This window comes from Bradysia coprophila, chromosome II (genome assembly GCF_014529535.1).
Source record: "Bradysia coprophila strain Holo2 chromosome II, BU_Bcop_v1, whole genome shotgun sequence".
In the NCBI taxonomy this organism is placed as follows: domain Eukaryota; kingdom Metazoa; phylum Arthropoda; class Insecta; order Diptera; family Sciaridae; genus Bradysia; species Bradysia coprophila.
Genome location: NC_050735.1, coordinates 64,669 through 85,161, shown reverse-complemented (window position 1 = coordinate 85,161; position 20,493 = coordinate 64,669). Strand labels below are relative to the sequence as shown.

Here is a 20,493-nt window from a genome sequence, read left to right as displayed (position 1 = left end):
GAGGTCATTAAAAGTCAGATTTTTTTTTTCACAATTGGTGGTTGTTACTTCACAGAAAATGTTGCTTTGGCTTAAAAACGGTTAAAAAAATGGTTACAAAATTTTTCGAGATAACCTCGACGAGTTAAAATTCGAGGATGACTTTTATCACCACTGGGAAGCTGTTTTCACCGACTTTATTCACCCAACTAACCTGATCGAGCCAAAGTTATTTTTCTTGTGAAGTCATATGCTGTAGCTTTCGAATGACACCGATCTTCAGTTTTTATATGAAAAAATGTAATTTTGACAACGCTTCTGGGTCGAAGTGATTTTACCTTACTTCAAAGCAAAATGAGCCAAAAATCTTCAAAAAAAAATTAATTTCGTGTCATTTGGAGCAATTGTGGAATTATAGCGTTCATATCTACAGGCAAACAAATTTACAAAAATCATTTGAGAATTATTGAGAATATCTCGGAATGTCGAATACAAACAAACACTTTTTGGTCATATCTCCCCGAGACCACATTTTACAATGACCTCATATTGGTGTCAAACTACGCGTCTTGTCAATAGCTTTCATCAAAAAAAAAAAACGTTTAGTGAAATCGGTTCAAGTTTCGTGAAATAAACTAGAATTTTCAAAAATTTTGTGAAAACAAGCATACATTTTTATGGTGGTATCTCCCCGACATTTTTGGCCAACGACCTAATATGGGGCTTAAACAACGCGCCTGGTCAACAGTTTTCAAGGAAAAAAAAGTTTGTCGAAAACGCATTTCAATTGGTGAAAATATCACGAACAGTCACAAATTAGTTGGAATTACCCATATCATTCTAACAATGGGGTGCATGTAATGCTTTGAATGCTAGGCAGCCTGTTTTACGTTATATTATTCAAACTACAAATATTTTACGTTAACTGGTGGCTCTAGCATAGGTAGGAAAAACCCGTTTTTGAAATTTAAAAAAAAAGTTGTTTTCAGTTCCGCATTCCTTTTAAGATGTCATCAGTAACAGAGGTGTGCTTATTACAATTCTTTAAGTACCGCATCTGCCACATTCATATATAAAATTGTGTGTAAATAGCAGAACGTATTTTTCAGCTAATAATAGCAGCTTCTTCCTCCAACCTCGTTCACTCGACAATTGTTCAAGGGAAAGAAACATAAAATAGTTTTTTCTTCCTCTTAAAAAAATATATTCAAACTCTGTCACATAAGACATTCATAAACTGCATAAGGAGGTTTTAAACACGACCCAAATATATAAATTTCCTCATCTTTATTTAAATGTACGAAAGCATCTAACAAGAACTTTAAATTATTATTCTACTTCTATCGTATGCTTAACCGCACCGCACTCTCTCTCTTTCGACTTGACAATAGGATGAAAATTTATTTCCAGCGATATTCTTTTCACCTTTAGTTCTGCAAATAGACGAAAAGTCTCATCTAAATACCATGAACGAAAATAACACTCGGAAAAAGAAAGAAAACGTGAAGAGACGAAAGAAAACAACCATGAGAATAGAAATTTTTCGCCAGTGAATATTTTGCAAATTTATTAACTTTATGCAAACGGTTTCGGTGTGTAAATATATGTATACCTACCTACTGTGTATGTATAAATTGTGTGTTGTCAACACCTTTTTAAAATCTATCTTTTGGCTCGACTGGTATTAACACTCGGTTTTAGTCTGGTCGACTGTCGACTCTTTTAATAACCGAACCGAAGCAAGTAAACATCATCGTTGAACGTTCTATTTAAAATTAATTTGTGTTCTTCTTACTAGGGGTAATACATTATGGTTCGTAAAGTTTGTGAGAACGGCGATTTCGTAGACTTTTTACATAAAATAACCAAATGTTGGACCCCTACTGTGTTCCATATTGTGTAAGATGAGGCGCGTCTTATACCTTATATAATAACAAGTGAACGCAAAGTCGAATCAACTTCCATAAATAAATAATTAGTTTAAATACAAGCAGCATGTAGTAGTTATTCACATAATTAGATATAAAAGGTAGAAAAACACCTACTTTACATGTGAATTTTGTTGATCAGAGGCGTCACCGAGGTCAACAATTCCACCTAAACGTTTTCTTTTACTTCCATCCCTTCAACTTTACACACGAATGAATAACAAATAATTTACAACCCAAGGGTAAAAAACATGACATGGGATTAAAAGATGAAAAGTGCTTTTGGTCCGAGGCGAAGCTGAGTTCAACAATCTCACGTGACTTTTCATTATCATCCCAGGTATTATAATGGATTTTATCTACCTAGGTGACATAATCGCAGTGAAAAAGTGCTATTATTTCGCCGTCGGTAGATAAAATAGCGTATTCACCTCTGCCCAAATGTTTATTTAGACACTTGGGGTATAACATTCGCCTTCGGCTCATGCAATAACTCCCCAAGTGTCTAAATAAACATATGGACAGAGGTGAATAATCTACTATTACATGCTTTTGAGACCTACAGCAATTTTCTTGTTATCCCTAGGTATTTAATAAGTCACTTTCGAACCTAGCGAAACAATACCATGTAAAATCTATTAATACCTTGAAATAAATATGAAAAGGTCATGTTCGTCGTCTGAAGCAAATTTACTCAAATATTATAATTTTCAACTTTTTATAACTATTACATGCTGTGAGCTTCTAAACCAATTCTCTTTTTTCCCTAGTGATGTAATAAGACACTTCCGACCCTACGGAATCTCTAAAGCATGTCAAATATATTTTACATACTACATGCGTCAAAAACCGTAGTTTTTACGTTCCAAGTACTACTTTCCAAGCCCTCAGCATGTAAAACCATTACATAACTCGGGCTAAAAATCAAGTCTAGTTTTTGAGTGTTTATTTACTTCGGCTACGCCTCGGTTCAACAAAATTCACACTAAAACTCTATTTTCCGCCTATCCCTAGTCATGTAATAATTACATAACAATGGATAAAAAGACGAAAAGTATAGTTTTCGTGTGAATTTTGTTGATCCGAGGCGAAGCCGAGCAATAAACACACTAAAACGAGACTTTTCATTTTTATCCCTAGTTATATGTAATGGATTTTACATGCTGAGGGCGTCGGAAGAAGTGCTTGAAACAGAAACTTGAAAAGTACGGTTTTCGACGCTTGTGGCATGTAAAATACTATGAAAATGCATTACACTGCTGTGATCTCACACATATTTCATGTAAAAGTTTGAAATGTTTTTTTGTGCCATCGGATCATAATTCGACGTTTTTCGTCACTGCACCTACGATCAAAAAGTTCGATCAAAGTACGGTCGGCCGGTAAACACAGCAATGGAAATTAATTATATTCTTTCGGCCACAGTCGAGTATGCAAACGGCACAAAAAACGTCGTCAAAAAAAGCGGAAACGTCACTTTTCGTCACCTGTAACCTGTAATACTATTTATATACTGTCCTTGTCAGCGACTACTTAAACTGTAGCTTCCAAACTTTCTCAAAATATTGATTACGAAATAAAATAAAAAAAATCTGACGAAATTTAAGGAATATTTTTTGTCGAAAGAGGAACTCCTTTCGACAAGAATTGTTTGTAGTGACTTCAAAATGTTATTTTTAGAATTATATCACACATCACGTCTCCAGTATAGGGATGGATCATTCATTATATACGGGACATTTTTTCAGTGCTGTCATTAAAATTAAATGTTAAAAACGTAAAACTATGTTTTACCTCAATCTCTACCCCCAAATATACCCCAATTGGGATTGTAAAACATAGTTTTTTTAACTTTACAGAACGCATATTTCTCGAGTTATTTAGGATTCACTTTTGTTAACACCACTGAATGTTACGTAATTTATGAATGATTCCATGGGGAAAAAATCTAATTCTTGAATTGAACGTTTCATTAATATCATGTGGATTGTCTTTTCGGAATTAGCGAGTTCCTCATAACTTTGAAGCGCATTGCACCTCATCCTTGATGGAAATAATTGCCAGTGACAAACCAGACTAGACAAACGGCTAGTTAGATATTTTTTGCTGAATAAAATACATTTTCTTAAATCATCGTACCATGCATTGAATTAAGTGGAATTACAAAATGTTGGGTAGATGTCATCCTTTCGGATAATAATGTATAATTTATTAAAGTTATTTCTTGCTACATGGTAAAATAATAGAAAATAGGGCACCATTACAATGTACACCGAAAGTTGCGTTGATGTTGATATTATCCAGAAATAAATATCTGAAGAAGAAGAAAGAACGAAAAAAAATCGTATAAATATGAAAGTGGATGTTCGGAATGTGTATATTTATACGATTATACCTACGACTCCCTTATCCCCGAAATACACTACACAATATTTCCCATATATACACACGCTCTCAGTGCCAGAGCGAAATGTATTTCGTTTAGATATTCCATGCAGGACTAGTATTATGTAGTTCTTATATTAACATTATATCAAGTTTTATTCCTCGTTTAAATAAACTGCTTTTTGATCCCAAAGGACATGGCAACATATTTGAAAAAATATTTTTTTTTATCGTATCGTAGACTCTCTAGAATAATTTTAAATTGGATTTGAGGGATATATTTTTTCTACCGAAGTTGTTGTTATATTGTAATTTAATGTGGTTTGGAATGTTATTTTGGAGCACATTAAGTTCATGTTATAGGGAAAGGACTGACACATGTATAGGTATGGGTGGGTGGATAAGGTATGCAGGTGTAAAGGGGTAGATGGTTAGTCGGTTTTTTTATTATTATTTTTCTAACCGATATAAAGGGATTGTACTTGTCTCAAAGGAATGTGGTGACCTAATTTATTATAACTCGATGCTGTAATCATTTTCTACTTTTACTTAAGTGATCTGGATGGAACTTAATTTCGTTTTTCGTTTCTTAACATTAATTTTTTGCTCCTCTGATACAGCACCGATATATTAGCAAAACAAGTCAGACAGACATGTTTGTATGAAAGATCACATTTGGTATATACAAACATGACCGTTCAATCATATGTTAACTGTTCTTCCTGGCATGGTTTGAGGTGCATCCTCCTTGTTTTATAATGAAAAAGTTTCTCATTTCAGCAGAGTTTCAAGATTTTTTTTTTGTAAAAATGCCACAGTCGACGTCAGTGAAATTTACAGTGGGTTTGTTCTAGTTCTGAACATATTTGATATGATTATGATATTTTGTAGCGAATTCAAATTTTGCGCCAAAATATCAAAAACTGGGAATCACATAATTGACTGGGAATATCGATGACTTTACAGCTATAAATGAAAAATTGTGTTTTCTAAAGGTGAACAAACTGTAAACAAGAAAATTTTTCAGCTGGACCACCCATACAAACAAAAGTGATTATAGGTCTTTATAAGGAAGAAATATTTACAAGCACGCGTGTGGTGGTGGTAAAACCGTATAAACCGTACATATTAATAGTTTTGCATGAAACTCAGCTGAAGCAAATTTGTGTCTTAATTTCACTGACGTCGAGTGTGTTCGCACTTATTACAAAATAGAGTGTTCCATTTCGGAGATGATTCAAGTTTGTCCCACGGCATCTTCATATAAAAAATACCGAAAGTGAACTCATTTTTTGTATGATGTCCCACGGCATAAAAGTGATCTATATCCGAAATGGAACGCCCTATATCACATAATGCTTGATTTGGTCCTACTGAATTCATTCTGATTCAAAATAGGGAAGGTGGTAGGTTCGATTGTCATGAATTTATTTTTCGACGAAATTTTACATATGAGCCCTTTGTTTGACCTTGAGAAAAGGCTATTGCTTCAGATTGTGCGAGTCTCTTAGCTGTTCGCACTATGTGCAAATATCAAAAGTATTACAAAGTGATATGCGCAAAATGTGCGAACAGCACCTACATTTTCTTTGTTTTTTCGTTTGGAAGCTGAAAGCGACACATCCAGTGATATCATTGATTTTAGAAGTTACCCAAGGCTAGCGCCACACTTTTTGCTTTGGTGGTTTTGGTTGGGATCAACAAATAACTGCGTATTTAAAAAAAAAAAACGGTATTACACCCAGAATAAGAAAATTCATACAATACACCGGGTATGTGTAAAATTCGTCGGGAAGTCGGAATATACTTCATTAACGTATATGATACACGGGCAATATTTTTTATACGTGGAACACGTTGAAAGCGTTGTTACGTATTTCGATTGTCAGATTTGAATATTCATACGTTACGTATTGTGGTGATATACGTGGAATATGAATAACTTACGAGTGGGACGGAAGTTAAACGCACATCACGTATGTTAAACGTATATAGTGGATGTTTGTCTTAGACATTGGAGTTTGTATCATATTTATATTTCTTAACACGTTGTAGTTATAGTAAATCAGAAAAATTCTCGTCAAAATACTTTCATTTTTTATTAAGTAATTTCATTTCGTAATCCAAGTCCACAACTATATTGCCATCAAGTCGAAGCTAATTACGCGTGCTTTATGAACTTAAATTCAGTTATGTTAAAAACTGTCATATCACCATTATTGTGCGTTACGTTATAACGTGCTCTGTGTAACTTATACGCCACACACGTTTATGGCTTACAAAGTACGCTTCGACAATAAAAAATGTCAACCAACACTACTGGACTGCAACATTAGAAAGATCGTTGGCTCATGATCGAGAGGTCCCCGGTTCAATTCCCAAAGAAGTCGATTTTTTATTTAAAGTATTTGTTACCAATGACTACTAAAATGTATAATAACTACTACAAACTGGTTAATATGATGTAAATCGTAGGTAAATTCAATAAAATTCATATTTTTAAATCTCTGTCAAAGCGAAATACGTCTCGCACGTATTATATTCGAGCCCGCTGTATAACTACCTTACCACACTTTTTAACAGGGGGCACGAATGATATACGCATGGCATGTAAGAAATTTCGCTCAGTGTAGCGTTATCAACTTGAACCAGCTCGAACTCAAAGTAATTGATTATTAATCAAAACTAAAAGAATTGTAATGAACTCAATGAATTAATTAATACGCCACAATTCTTTTTATCAAAAACATTTAGCATTTTTAAAGTTCCAAACGTTTCAAGTTTTATTATTAATCGGTGCATGAAAAAAGCGTTTAGATAAATGTTGCATTTGCATTTGAGGACGCCTATCTCCAACAGAAAACAAAATATTTTCATAGCAGTACACTAAAAAAAAAGGTTTTTGAGGTTCAAGCCCGTCACTCCATGTACAATCGGTTTGATGAATTCGAGAAACAAAAAATAAATAAATGAAGATAAGACTCCGTACGAAGTCAAATTTAATAAATTCATATTTAAACAGCTACATACCGCTATATTTACCTATAAATAAACTATTTACAATAAATATGCCAGTATATGGCTGAAAATAGCTCAATATAGCTGTATATAGTTATATATAGATGGGATGCTTGAAACACCCCACAAACGTAACCAATCACTTCACACTGATCAGTACCTTTCTAAGTAGAATTTTTACCGATCTATATCGTTTTTAGTAAAATTCAAAATGGCGGCCGACTGTTATTTTGATATTGGACGTAAACTAGTACTGCCGCATTACGGTCATCCATACCTTTCAAACAAAAAAATTCGTGAAATTCGATCAAAGTTTACTCGAGATATTGACAAAATACTTCACGTTCACTGTACGGTCGAGTAGCCGGATATAAGCTCACTCCAAGGGAACTAGCCCAAATTTCATAACCTTTTTTCCCTGATAGGTATGATCAATGCCGATCTAAAAACGCAAAAGTAGTCAAAATCCGTTTGCAGACGGACGGACATTTTTTTTTCTTCGCTGAATTGGCATCTCCGGACAACGACAATATGTATCCCCTTACTCAGGAACTCCGATTCGACGTGTTACAAACGTATCCCCAGTACTTCGTACTGGTCTAAAAATGTTCATCAGAATGTACCCAAAGTACGATCCTTAAATAGTCTAGAAGTCATTTTAGATGTCTGGCACAAGGTTCTGAAAGAACCAGGTTAAGACAACTCTCAGTTGATCACAAAGGCGGTGACACACAAATTGAGTTCAGCTGCTACTAAGTTTATACGAAAAAGGCAACGTAACAAAAACAAAATTCCGAATTTTCCTAAAAAAAAAAACATTTTCTTTAAGTTTAACACAATCCGTACTGAGTGCGTTTATCGATTTCGGTGTCACCCGCCTTCGTGGGTGTCTTAACAGGTTAAGACACCCTGTTCTTTCAGAACCTTGGTTTGGCATGCGTTACACAACACATCCAGCACGTCAACTTTTCTATCAGTGTATACCATGTCGGCCTAATTTCGTTACAATGAAAGCGAAGGTTTACTTATACTTTTGCTGCAAATATAAGCTGACGATAGCTGCCAGAAACTTCATTCAAACGAGCGTGTCGTTAACTACAACGTTGCCGTTGAGTTTCTTTTGTGAACAAAATCTTCGAATTTACTCGGTGAGTAAGACTACAATATATTTTACATAAAAGAAAATGTTCAAGATCTAAATCAATATCCCAGATCAAATATTAAAATGTCCACTTTCCAACGAGTTTTCGGTATGCTGATGGTCATGTCAATGCTGATGGTGTTGACTAATGCAAATGCGCTGGATAAGAAAGGTTGTGATCGAGGAAAGTGTTGGATGGGGTGTACAACTGTCTTTGATCAGACAAGTAATCAGGGCCTATTTTTTAGAAAACGATTTCTAAAATTTTCTAAAAATTCTAGAATTTTCTAAAATTTTCTAAAAATTCTAGAATTTTCTAAAATTTTCTAAAATTTTCTAAAAATTCTAGAATTTTCTAAAATTTTCTAAAATTTTCTAAAAATTCTAGAAATTTCTAAAATTTTCTAAAATTTTCATTGACTGCAAATTAGTACTAACTTAGAGACCTGCTCTTTTTGAAAATCTATTTTACATGCTACATGCGTCGAAAACCGTACTTTTCATGTTGCAAACACTTCTTTCGAAGCCCTCAGCATGTAAAATCCATAACATAACTCGGTATAAAAATGAAAAGTCTCGTTTTCGTGTGTTTATTGACCTCGGCTTCGCCTCGGATGAAAAAAATTCACACGAAAACTCTACTTTTCATCTTTTTATCCCTAGTTATGTAATATATATTACTGCCATTTGAGGGGAACATCGAGGCTTACTGAGATTTCTCCTTAAATGTCAGTAAGATGTTTTATCGTGTAAGCGAAAACGAGACAAAAAATAGGAGAATGACTTGTTTGACAGAAGAATAATTTTCGTTTACACATCCTAGTTGAATAATTTTGAGGGAAAACAAAGCGCGTACACGATAAATAGCTATTTTGCTAACATGTGCCTAAATGGAAATTTTGCGCAATAGATGTGAAAATTGTCCATCCGAGGCGAAGCAGAGGTTGACAACACATCGTATGCGCAAAATTCCAGTTTAGGCAGAAGTTAGCAACAAGATTTTATGTACAGGAGTAGGATCTTCATTTTTCCAAACATCACTTTTACGCACTAGTGCGCAAAAGTATATATGAAAATCCATTTACGCACTACTTTGATCGCACTACTGTACATAAATACTATGCTTTTGTTTTCTCTAGGGTCGAAAGTGGCTTATTAAAACAAGAAATTTGGTAAGGGCCTTCAAAAGCATGTAAAATCCATTACATAACTCGGGATAAAAGTCATCTCTTGTTTTGTAAATAACTATTTTTTGTTTTCTCGTTAAAAATTTAATTATACAGTCAGAAACAGTCTGCATACGGCTTTACCACTATCACGCGTGTGTCTTTGACTGTATTATTAATAATTTTCTTTTTTGCTGTTTGGCAAAATTCTCAACATCGATTAATGACCGTTATTCACTCACTACGATTTTCTTCCACTGATTTTATTAAGGTAAATATTGGAGATTTGACCTAATTTAACAAATCTCCACTTTGAACTTAAATTTCTCTGCGATTTTGGATCTTGTTATTCGCCTAGTCGGTTGGCCTGTAGAGGCGCCACATTTTTTTATAGTACTTCATTCTTACTGGACTATTTTTTTGTGAAACAACTTCACATTGATTCATTCCCATGAAATGTCACAGCAATGAAGTTGGTTCACATGAAAATAAGCGCAGTGACAGCAGTAATTTTATGACGGAATGTACTAAAATATGGAAAAACTCTACTACATTTCTTCTTAGTTTCTAAACATCATTCTCCTATAAGAAACCACTTTTATTTTAAAGATTTATCTTTTGTTTACTTAATTAACGAACTTTTTTAATTATTGGCGATTTCGTCTGACAAAGTTAATTAATTATTAAAAATACAGAGGTGTCCCATGTGAATCGTAAGTGGTCCAAATTTCATGTAAATTCAATGAATGGAGAGTTATCCCATGATTAAAAATATCACAGGACTATCACGGTTTATTGTATCGTGAGTTGACTGTTGATTTTTTCTTCATACACAATGTCAACTCAATATTCATTTTTGGTTAGGTAAATTCTCCATTGTTGTTTTTTGTCCATCTCATGTTGTTTTTGCACAGAAGTATGTAAAAGAAACATTTTCAGTAAAATTTATTTCGTTTAGTAAAATGTTTTTCAACGATTTCCGTCACTCAATTTCAATTTAAGTTTAGTGCTGTCGGGTGAAGCAACTGAAAATAGGCAGACCTATACTGTCCTGTGACCACCATCACACTCGTAATTCGAAATAGCAGCTCCGCTTCAAGTCAAATCACTTAACGTGAGCCTTGTTGGGTAAGGGAAAAGCATACAAGCTCTGTTAGGTTCGAAGTTTTTGCCTGCTCCAATTTTAGTTATTTTAGTTTGTAGGCATTTCACTAGCTAGAAGCGACATGAAAGTAAAATTAAAGACCGTGTGGCCGTCGTACCATTGTGTAGCATCCTTTTTATCTATTTTGTTCAAGAATATAAAAGTGATTTTTAAGAATATTTCCTATCAATATTTAAGAACAAGTCGGCCAAATTACAATAAAAATAAAATGCAAAATATAACCCACGTTATCAACCATTTGTTTTCAGACGTTTTCTCGAAATTTTCTTTAATTTTCTACAATTTTTCTAAAATTTCTAGAATTTTCTACATTTTTCTAAAAATTCTAAAATTTTCTAAAAATTCTAAAATTTTCTAAAATTTTCTAGAAATTTCTAGAATTTTCTAAAATTTTCTAGAATTTTCTAAAAATTCTAAAATTTTCTACAATTTTCTACAATTTTCTAAAAATTCTAGAAATTCTTCAAAATATTCTAAAAAATAGGCCCTGCAAGTAATCGTCATTGTTATGCTACTGACATTATACTGACGAACCCAAAACCATGCAACACTGCAAAAGATTGCACAAATTTAAAGTATTGCACTGGAGGCTGCTTTACACTTGCATAAAAAGGGAAACTGTTTGAACCAACATCAAAATGACTACATGAAATCAACAGCGTCCCAATAAAATATCTGCACTTTTTACCCATCCTGACTTTGCAAAATGAGGTTTTTGTTTGTTTGTTTTTTCTGTTTTTTGCATTACATTCCAGATGATGTGGGAACCAAAGATTTAATCAAATCATCGCATATCGTACAATTTTGTACAGCGATGTGATGTTGAATTAAGTTCCAAACATCGAATTTACTTGAATTGTATATTATTATAGTAACTAAAAGTTGTTCTACTGCATCCCAAACTTTTGTGTCGTTTTTTTATAAAGTTGATTTAAGAAGCCAAAATACATTTCTGTGCCTGAGTGACGTAATTCTGTTAGGCTTTACTTATGGATATCACGGATATCCGGACTACAAATAAGACGACGTGTTTACTCTTCGGCCGTTCATTTGCAAGTGACTCAGACAATTTTCGGCTTAGGTCACTTAAGAGTCAATTCGCCAAAACTTCGAACTGCTTACATGGAATCGGGATTCAAGCCGACGGTGAACCAATCGAGATATGGCTCAAATGAATCGTCGTTCAATTCTGAGAAAAAATTTTGTTGGGCTGTCATGGCCCTTAGAAAATTGTTCTCCGAAGTGGTCGCGAAAATCGTTCTTATCAATTACTCCAACATGCGAGATGTGAATAATGTCAAATTGTGCACGTTTATGAAGGTCAATGATCTGAATATTATTGACCAACAAACGCCGATGTTCGGCACACACACAGCCACCGCAACAAGTGAAAAACTCGAAATTTTTGAAGGGCCTCTGGGCGACTGGGAAAGTTAGTAGCAGGAAGCTCCAACCCTGAGTTTTGTAGCTTACTTCAAGCTCTATCCATTGACACCCTACTCGACCATACCCACCGTCCCAGATAGGAATGGAGTTGATTTTTCACAATGTATCTCAACCCATCAAATTTTGGAGAATCATTGAACTTTAAAGTTCCCTAAATAACGTTTTTTCTAGCGAATTTCATTATTTATAGGTTTACCAGATAATAGTTAGTAAAACTAACTTGATACAGCCAGAAGATGTCTCATAGAATTTTTTTTTTAAAGGACAGTTTGACGAAACGAACCAAAATTCTAAAATTTTACACATACGGAATTTTGAAAACCGACACATTGTCTGTTTGTGTGTTTTACTTGAGTTTCTGATTTCTTCATACAAAAATCGAATATGCTATTGGCACCGGGTGCCAATAGTCTCTTTATAATACTGTGGCTAATGGCACCTGGTGCCAATAGTCTCGTTATTATACTAATGCTAATCGCACCCGGTGCCATTAGCCACACTATTATAAAGAGACTATTAGCACCTGGTGCCATTAGCCACAGTATTATAAAGAGACTATTGGCACCCGGAAAAATTTAAATCTGAATAAAAAATCCGAATATTTTGAAAACTAAACTTTACACAATACTAGGGAAATACGTTAAATTTCGTAAAAGGACGAATTCCCTAAGATCGAACAAACTACCTTTACGTTACATTTTGTAAAACAATGAGTTCCTCAGGATCGAACAATCAGTCTTTACCTTACATTTTGTAAAAATATGAATTCCCTAGAATTGTGTACAAAACAAGTTTAATTTTCAAAATGTCCGGATTTCTTATTCAAATTTTAATTTTTCCGGGTGCCAATAGTCTTTTTATAATACTGTGGCTAATGGCACCGGGGTGCCAATAGTCTCTTTATAATACTGTGGCTAATGGCACCCGGTGCCAATAGTCTCTTCCTATAAAATACATGCAAAATTCAAAAAAACCAGTAAATCACGAGACAGAAAATGTGTCGGTTTTCAAAATTCCGTGAGCGTACCCCATCAATTATTTGAAAATAGTAAATCGACCTCAAAATTGTTTTCCTGATGAGTTCCTGTTTCACCAACTCATATGTGTCCAGATATGTAAAAAAATGCAGTTCTCAATATAACAAGCGTTCTGCTATTACTTTTCTATCTTGGAATTGCAGATGTTGCAAACGGCAGATTAAACCCATTAGACATTAGTATTACGTACGGGCGTAGAATTACAGAAATTGACTCCGCAACATTAAAAAGAACGTAATTTCGTTCGGCTTCCCTTGTATACATTTTAATGTGGGAAAGATTTGGCGCATAAGGAAATTAGACAGCATACGCACATAACATGTTATGAGGCTATGATTCAATGTAATGTGACTTCCAACGAAATTAAATTGGTTTTTTTTTGTTTGAATTTCCTTTCATTTTTCCCGGGAACAGTTAACTTTTATTTTTATTTTTTTTTTGTTCTACGAAAATTGCTTTGAAATTTCAAATTCCTTTTGCGAAAATATTCATTTCATTTTCATACACAAATATTTAAGAAACATAAAAACATTTTCTTTTTCTCCATTTTTCACAGCACAACGATGTAAGTGGTATGAGGTCATGTCACAACCACACCGAATGGATATTATTCCGGATATTATTGCATTGCATTCTAATATGGAATTTGAAGGGAACGTTATGCTTTTTCCGTTTCTTTTGTATTGTCAAGCGTATGTTGTTTGTAATAAAGTGAAATTAAAGTGAGAGAAAGAGAGAGATTATACTGTGCGCACAAATTTTCTGACTCGATTTACTTTACAAGGGAGATAATAGGGTCATTCTCTCCCTAGGGAAAATCCTTCACATCGCTCGTAAAGTAAAATAGCATACTGTACTCTGGAAATAATTTGATATTTCGTATCCAGATGAGTAAAAGTATCCGAGGGCTTCCGCCCGATACGAGATACGAGATATCAAATTACTTCCCTGGTACAGTAATCTACTATTACTTACTATATCTGCATTCAACAGTTTTCTAAAAGCATAGATGGAACGTTGAATAGATCCAGACGTCAACAATGATAGAAACTTTTTACATTTTTGATTTTGAGTTTCATGAATAGCAAAGTGGAAATTTAAGTTCTCATTTTTTTTGTCGTTGAGAAAATTTATCAGAATTAGCAATTTCAACGAAAGTCGAACTATAGCTGTACACTTCATATTGAAAGCAAAGTGTTAGATTCTCAATAATTCCAGGGCAGTAAATCACAAGACTTGGTTTTATACAAAGGGAATTTTTTATTAAAGGAACGTCCAAATAGTTTGACTAATATAAAAGAAGTGAAGATTCTGATACATTTTCTTCAAGGCACACTAGTCTAGAGCATAGGATTACTTGATCATTCAATTGGAAATCCAACACACCTCCTCAATTGAATAATCAAGTAACACCTTTCTAGAACAATATTTTGACACCTCCTTAATCAAATTAACTCAACACACAATCCACTTCCACACAGTTGTAGTTTTCAATACGTTCGATTTCGCCATCCTTCTCCTTGCTGTGGCCAAAATCCATATTTCCCAATTTCAAATCCATTAACTTCCAGACGTTAATTCGGGATCAAATTTCTGTTCTATTGCTCAATTCTGTTGCTATACTTCTGACTCAAATCTGTTGCTCAAATCTATTGCTCCACAGCTCAATTCTGTTGCTCAATCCTATTGCCGTTTCCAATGCTCAAATTTCTTGCTCAAACTCAAAACTGACCACGTTCCATTCGAAATTCGTTAATGGATTCCTTCCTTCAATCCTTCTTTTCAACACTTCACGAATATCAGCTGGACTATGGCGTGCGCCACTCCCAACACCACTGACACCGTTCCAATTCCAGTACCATCCCAACACAGTTCCAATTCCATCGCGATTCCGTTTTGCAATCATCCTCGATTTCCAAAAGTATGGTCCATATTGAAATCGTGTCGTACATCGCAATTCAATTTATCAACTTTCCGGCCGTAATATTTTTGTCTCTTACATTCTTTCTCTTCCTGCGTTATCTGGGCCCATAACCTGTTAGATTCTCAATAATTCCAGGGCAGTAAATCACAAGACTTGGTTTTATACAAAGGGAATTTATTAAAGGAACGTCCAAATAGTTTGACTAATATAAAAGAAGTGAAGATTCTGATACATTTTCTTCAAGGCACACTAGTCTAGAGCATAGGATTACTTGATCATTCAATTGGAAATCCAACACAAAGCAATGCAGGATATATTGATATATACACCGTTTAACATGCACCATTGAAGAGTTGAAGACATCGAGTTGGGGTCAGATAACTAGCGTACCAGATGCGTTCGTAACAATTTTGTTATTCTTGAGTTGTATTTTTCATTGACAATAAAACAAACGTATGTTGTTGGGCGAGGTGATTAAAAAAAACCTGCACTCCGTAAATGTAATTCATATGCAGAATCAGCAACAGCTGATTATCCACCAACTGGTTCACTTCACAAGCTGTGAACATCTGGGACGCTTGGTATTTTTCTAAGAAAAATGTAATCAAAAATACAGAATAAACCAAACGTACGGTACTCGTCAATGTAACCTCACTTAATTTTTCGTCAAGTAGTCCTTAAGCTCAATTAATTGACGGTAACTGCGTTTAATTTACTGGTTTCTAGTAGAAACTTTCGTTCAATTCATTCGATATTTTTCGACATGTCTGACAGCTCTGGAATCGTGTCTGACGTTTGCAAGGTCATGAAAATGATGTAGAACACTTTGTTGATGCACGTGAAGTCAGCGCCACTTGTATGTTCTATATTTTTTACATTTGAATTTTTTAAAGACAACACATCACCGTCCCAGGCTTTCCCCAACTGATTGAATGACATTGAAAACTGCAGAACATTCTATTAAATTAAAGCTTTCACCAACGCCCTCCAAGAACAGGCAAAAGAACAGAATTTAAGAAGAGAAGAGGCCTCCACGCGCCGGTAGTCCAAAATTCTCAAATTGAGTTGATAATCAAGTCTCTAACGTCAAGTCTTCCCAAAACAGACTGTAATTGACACTGATTTACAGACGCGCAAATTTGCTAATGTAAGTTTACATGTAAAAGGAAATTGTGTCGCGAATTGCCGTTACTCTTGCCATTACTTTTTTGTAACTTGACAGTTCTTATGTGACAACTGTCAGATTACGAATATTTGGAGTTACGAAAATACGAGAATCGTCGGCCAGGGCGTAGATTCTCGTAGCATTCGTAACACTAAGAACTCGCAGCTTGACAGTTGCATGTATAAAATCCAATACGAACTGTCAAGTTACGAATGTTTCGAGAATCGACGCCCAGAGCTTATTTTTGTGATTTTTTTTTTAAATAAAAAAAAATGAGAATTTTTTCTGAATTTAGCTGAAATGGCTAAAACCTTTCTGAATGGCTAAAACTCCCAAAAGAAAATTTATGAACGCAGGACAATCCCACTTGCTACTTTCACGCAGTGGTCCCACTAAAAAAATTTCCTGTCCTTCTGCAGGACAGTATTTTCACTTCAAGAGGGATAGGACTTCTTCATAGTTCCTATTTGTATTTCGGTGCCCGACCTAACTACCTTTCTTGTTCCTCTTTTCTCGTACTCAGGGTTGACTTCTTCGTGCTGACAAGCACCAATTTTAAGACTTTTACGGATTACTTTCGGAATGATGAAAATAAGAAATCTTTTACAAACTCAACAATATCCAATATCATGACCAGTGTTGTGGTCCTATGAATCAAATATGACTGCATTGAACAAGATCCATTTGTTGACTGTGACATTGATGGAAGTCGAACAAATTTGCGAATCATTCATACAATGTGTGAATCCGATCAACTTTTACGACAATACACCTTGGTCATTAAATTCGACTGCAGACTACAGTAGAAACCGAATAAAAATTTTATTTTTATAGAAATGTATGAGAATGGTTTAGCAAAAATGTCCTACGCAGGACAGTAGGACAAGTAGGATGAATTTTCAAAATGTAGGACAAAGTAGGAAAGTAAGACACTGTGGGAGCGCTGAATTTACATTAATTTGTGTAACATGGTCAAATACCAAAAATACCACATTCGTGAAGACAATTTCATTAATTGTTGATCCGTGAATGAGTAATGTTCATACCAAAGGAAAATCTTTCGCAGAAAACAATGAATACTGCAAATCTTAATAAAGAAGTGTTCAAACAAGCATTTTTCCAGAACGGTTTAATTACCATTATCATCACATTTAAAGCTGCTTGTTAAACCTGTAGCCTGGCATGGTTAAACCATTGGTTATGCAATGCAAAATCAGTTAGTTTCCATAGCTTATAGAATATGAAGGAAAACCCCGAGTTGTTACTTTTTACCTAACAATGGGAGTGCACCACCCCATCGCAAACCACTCAGTTCGTGCTATCGAAGCGTACCAAGTTTTTCTTTCTTAATAACAATTACTAATAAATTTTCATCCATTCGTGTCCTACTTTCGAAATGAACCCAGGAAATATACTCTGCAAACACAGCAAACATTTTCTGTAACGAAATTATTATTTCATGTTGACTTTCCATCGATAATTAACTCTCAGTTGATTTTCTTTTCTTCTCTTCTGCTATTTTTCCTGTTCGGATTTTTCTTTTCATAACATTTTGTGCAAGCCTATACAATAAAACCTCTGTGCTGGTTGGAATAAAAACCAAACAGAAAATCGTTGGCCGTTTTAAAATTCATTTCAGGTGTTTGATGGCGATGGTAAATGTTGCGCTATTTGTTAACAAGATTTTAATCATTTTTCTTTTGTGTAAATTTTTTTTGTTTCTTTTGTTTCGTTGGTTCTAGTTGGACTAATCGACACATCAACGTGTTGGTAATAAATGGGAAAAGTTTTTTTTTTGTTTAGGCTTTCCGTAGAGAGGGAAATAATTTATGAATTACAATGAGTCAAATGTTATTTCGTGTGACACACCTGTTGACGGAGGCGACACAAAAATTTATTCTAGCGCTAAGCCAATTTCGAATTGAATTGCACGAATGAGAAGCTTGGCAAATTGTTTATTGAAATCAGTCGTCCATGAACTTTGATACAAGCAAAATGCTCTTCCTGTTGGCTGAAATGCATTCACTGTAGATTTGTAGTCGTAAAATATTTAGTAGTCCGTTTAGTTAAGGATAAGATTGTTCGGTTCACAAGCATAACGCTCTTGATCCGTCCGAGCCAATTTTAAAATGGAACAATTTAACCGGAACATTCACGAAATCAACACCCCAAACGAACGATTTTCCTTCCAGTTGCACCATATTCACGTTTGCAACCACCTGACTGCAAATAATTTGCATTATTCCGATTTTGTTTGGATTGGCTAGCTCTCGCATACCTGCATTTTAACTTTAAATGTATACGTACACTGAAATTTACTGAAATATCAACTCCCAGCGAACAGAGTAACCGAATGTGGCATGTTGAACTGGTGGAAATAAATGGTAAGAGAAAGAACATGGAAATTCTTGTTGAATTTATTGCATTTGTTGCATATTTCTGTGCTGCTGGTGGAGGCTTTTTTTCGCTGTTCAACTTGAGAAACATTTAAGTTTTCTTTCATATTCAATCTTGACTTTTATTGGAAGACTTGATTGAACGGATTTTTGCTATTTGTTGCACAGATATGTAACTTCGTTTGAAGGACATGATACGTGATTTAGAAGGATTTATTATGATTCTTTCAGTCTACTTTATTTGACTTGCTTGACAGCGTCAAACCGAAGTTTGTTTGTTAGAGAGACGCATTGTAGAATTATTTGGTTACCGATGGTAGAAAATGAGAAATAGGAAAATAGGAAACAGCATCGTTTTGCGCCCAGAGCAGAGCAAGTTCCGCCAATCACTCCAGTTGGAGTTTCCAATTTTCTTCCAAAGGTTTTAGCTTCGAAATGAAAACATCAATTGGTTGGTTGCACAATTTTTCAAAACAAAAACAAAGGTGACAGTTCGGGGTAGAAAATCTTTTTTTTCTTCACCGACACGGGGAAGAAAATCTTTGTTTTCTTCCCCGACAAAACAAAAGAAGAGAAAATAAACACTTCCTCTCCGAACTGTCATCGGAAAAAGCGTCAACAAAACGACATTTTCTTAAAGCCTTTTGGGTGGAGAAAATAGGGCTAGTCACATCTCATATGTGAAGAAAAAAATAACTCTAACGTGAAGGGTAAATATCTTGTGTAAGCGTTCGAAGTTTCGTTCTTCGTTCGTTCTTGCACAACACTCGTACGTGTTTTTGTTGGTACCATCCTTGTGGTAGCTATTCCACATGTCTCACATGTGACGGCATGGCTATTAATGAAGTAGAATGAAAGTTTACTATCAACTTTCATTTTGCTTATGATTCGCTAGACTTGTACATGCAACAGGGTATGACTAGCCACTTGTTGTTTCCTTGCCACTGTCGCCATACCCTGATGTTGGCCAAAAAAAGTTCTTTAAACCTTTTGAGGAATTATGAAATTGCATTGTACTGTCGTCTCTCAGATCGAAGCAGTGGCACCAACCGAAGCTAATCTTGAAATCATCTCACCAAAATCAGATTCAAGACGTCGCAAGTGCGCCTTGGCCTTCTATCTTAAAATAGACCGCATAGCGGATCATTTTACCGCCTAGTTTTTGGCATATGACGTCGGCGTTATTTCGTTCAACTGTCAGTTGTAAATATTTACATTTTTGGCGCACTTATAACGTTAAATAAGTAGTGAGCACACACTCTTCTTCACTATTCGTAGAGTTGTGCAACTGCTGTGTACGAGTCGATGAAAAAGGGAACCGAAAAATACATTTCAACGCTTCCTTGTATGAACATGACGCTGCGTTACAAAGACTTGCGTGAGAAAGATTTTGAATTTCGAAAAAAAATACGGCGTGAATACCGAGCGAAGCGAGATTTAATGTGAGGTTTACAACCCAGTAGCAATACGGTGCTTTATTGTATATGCGCAAACAGATCAAAAAGTCAACGCAAAAACCACTTGAATGACATTTCAAAATCTTAGAGTATAATAATAATGACGTCACGCACATGCATAAAATATCAGTGTTTCACACAACGTTTTATGCAATGCGTGAGCGAATACCCAGCGGATACAAACAAAACATAAAAACCAAAATATTTTCACTGAAAATCTGAAACTAAAATCGCCATTTTCTAAAAGACTTGACCGGCTTGACTCCATAATTCATCGAAATATTAA

General features: G+C 34.8%; 2 long non-coding RNA genes across 2 annotated transcripts; one reads left to right on the top strand and one right to left on the bottom strand.

Moving 5' to 3' along the window:
• The first annotated feature begins 8,390 nt into the window (after positions 1-8,390).
• On the top strand, positions 8,391-13,999 carry LOC119074469. The gene is made up of 3 exons (XR_005087243.1): positions 8,391-8,458; positions 8,523-8,623; positions 13,822-13,999. It is a non-coding gene; the product is annotated as an uncharacterized LOC119074469 (long non-coding RNA).
• LOC119073945 lies at positions 9,409-18,883 on the bottom strand. The gene is made up of 3 exons (XR_005087157.1): positions 18,871-18,883; positions 9,754-9,755; positions 9,409-9,569 (listed from the first exon to the last, which is right to left on the bottom strand). It is a non-coding gene; the product is annotated as an uncharacterized LOC119073945 (long non-coding RNA).
• Positions 18,884-20,493: the final 1,610 nt, after the last annotated feature.